Raw genomic sequence first — 2740 nt, 5'->3', positions numbered from 1 at the left:
CTATCACCTGTGGAATCATTTTCTGGGTTTAGAGATGGAAAAGCTGGTATGGAAATGGAATGATTTCTGAAGGTAAGTGTCCAGGAGGAGCAGCCTACAAGGCAGAGGGAGTCTCATGGCATCGGCTTTCCTTCTATCTCCTCACTTCCCACCTCCTTCTCTTCCTCCCACTGCAGTTTCATGCCTTGGTGTAAAGCAGGCCATTTCTCTATGGTCTAGTTTTACACCCATAGCTGCAAAACAGTGAAAGAAAAAAAGTTTTTTCTATAATTAACTTCCCTAAATGTTTTCAAGGTAGTTTATTTGACTCTGCCTGAGCATAGGGTCAGGGGAATATTTTTTTCTATAATTCCAGAAAACAAAACAAACAAGAACCCAACACCAAAGGTGTTAAGAAAAAAAAAAAAAAGAGAATCAGTTAGATTTTTCAAAAATATATTCCAGTAAAAACTCTAATGTTACTTGTGCAACTCTTTATTGTGTGTGGAAACATCGTCTGATGGTGCAGGTGCTAATGAGTGACTTCTCTGAGAGGAGAACATGAAGAAAGGTGGGGAAAAGGAGCCAGGAGCCTGCTGGAAAGATCAGGGTGAAGGAAGAGGTACTCACAAGGTTACCCTGTGTAGGCTTCACCTTCCTCTTTCTCCCACTCTCACCTTGGCTGAGAACCAAAGTCTTGGTGGCAAGTTCAGGTATTCAAGAGAATAAGCTCTATCTATTATGTACGGAGCCTATATATTTATTTAGATTTGCATATTTGTGTGTATATTCATTACTGCTTTTTTTTTTTCCTTAAAGACAGAGTCTCACTCTTTTTCCCTTAAAGATAGAGTCTCACCCTGTCACGCAGGCTGGAGTGCAGTGGTGCAATCATGGCTCACTGTAGCCTTGAACTTCTGGACTCAAGTGACCCTCTTGCCTCAGCCTCCTGAGTAGCTGGGACTACAGACACATGCAACCACATCGGGTCAATTAAATTTTTTTTTTTTTTTAGACGTGGGTTCTCACTATATTGCCCAGGCCGGTCTCAAAGTCCTGGCCTCAAGCAACTCTCCCTCCTCAGCCTCCCAAAGAGCTAGGATTACAGGTGTGAACCAACTTGCCCAGCCCATCTGTTACTTAATGGCATTTCCTTGCTCTGTTCCTCTAATCAGTCATTTGCTTCTAACAGCACTCAGGGTTTCTTGTATACGATTTGCACTGATGTCTATTGAGTCGACCGATCAATAGCAGTCCTGGCTTCTGAGAGAGTTGGTGTTGCATTCGGACTCAGGCCATGCCAGTTTGTTTTCCCTTCTGAAGTGGATTACGACATGGGTGCTTTGGCTGTTCTACCTTCTTGACCACTGCTGGGTCCGCTGCTTTAAGCCAGTGGGCCCACCTGTCTGGACATCGAGGTGTGACTTTTCTTTGAGAAAGAGTACATTTTTTCTCAAATCCTAATTTAAGCCCCTGTGGCTTAATTGAACACCCACCCCGCCAACCCCCCAACAAATGTTGGAACAAAGACTCTCATAACCAATGTTTCAACTGTATTGTTCTGAAGCTTTATTTCCATCTTCCTCCATGCAGCAAAAGTCCCAATAAAGTAAACAGAAGAAAAGAGCTGGAGTGCTGAGACCAAGGGCTAAAGCTGGGAGACTGAAACAGTGCAGACCACCAGGGCATTACTCATTTCTCCAGCTCGGAGCTGCTGTTGTACCTGGGGTCTAATCTGGCCTGTGTCTGCCTCCTTCTTGAATAGTCCAGAGAATTCATCTAAACAGTCTTCCTACAGCTGCTGCCCACTCCGGGTGGTCAAACGGGAGTTCCAGACCAGTGTTGTCTCCGGGACATTGACATAGCAGCCAAGTTGATTGGTGCTGGGGCAGCCACAGTTGGTGTGGCTGGTTCAGGGACTGGCATTGGAATGGTGTTTGGCAGCTTGGTCATTGCTTATGCCAGGAACCTGTCTCTCAGGCAGCAGCTCTTCTCCTGTGCCATTCTGGGCTTTGCCCTGTCTGAGGCCATGGGGCTCTTCTGTCGAATGGTTGCCTTCCTCATCCTCTTTCCCATGTGAGGCTCCGTGGGGGTCCCCTGCCTGTGCGTGCTGCTGTGACTCCATACCATTCCTGGTTCTGCAGTGTGCTAAGCTTTACCATTAAACACAACGTTTCTCTAAAAAAAGAAGAAAAAAGAAAGAAAAGAGCTAGTGGAGTGGAGGCTGTCCCACCCCCACCTCCCATGCCCAGGAGAAGGGCCTGCTGGCCTCAATCACACTGGTCACTCCAGCACGAGTGAGGAAGAAGAACCCTGTAAGGGCTGTATGGGAGAACGCGTCCCTCCCTCAACAAGGATGGCTTCCCCCTTTCAGTGTTGGTTCCCAGAGCCCGAAAGCACACCTGGACTCAGGCTCTCAGCCCTGGAGAAGCCGCACTGCCACTCTCCTGGAGTGAAAACAGTCCAGAGATGTGATCTACCCGAACAGCTTTAACATACTCCTCTACCGTATAGAAAGGAACAAGGGCTCAGCGACGAAACTGTTGGGAAGCCAAGAATCACAGAGTTAGTTCAGTCATATGGGATTCAACACTGGAGGACAGTTTTGATTATATTTCTCTCACATTTTACATACTCAGTAGAGGCTGTGAAGGGTCTGAAGACCTTCTGTTCTGCCAGGGAAATGGAGGGCTTGATGACCAGGCCCTGGGGCGCTCAGCTGAGAATGACTCCTGCCATCAGGACCCACCTCTTGACTTTT

At 47.1% G+C, this 2740-nt stretch overlaps 1 pseudogene; it reads left to right on the top strand.

Annotated features, from left to right (window-relative positions):
- The first annotated feature begins 540 nt into the window (after window positions 1–540).
- LOC117063658 lies at window positions 541–2059 on the top strand (annotated as a pseudogene).
- Window positions 2060–2740: the final 681 nt, after the last annotated feature.

This window comes from Trachypithecus francoisi, unplaced genomic scaffold, assembly GCF_009764315.1.
Source record: "Trachypithecus francoisi isolate TF-2019V2 unplaced genomic scaffold, Tfra_2.0 Lachesis_group18, whole genome shotgun sequence".
NCBI classification, from domain to species: Eukaryota; Metazoa; Chordata; class Mammalia; order Primates; family Cercopithecidae; genus Trachypithecus; species Trachypithecus francoisi.
This window is presented reverse-complemented; position numbering and strand designations above follow the sequence as displayed.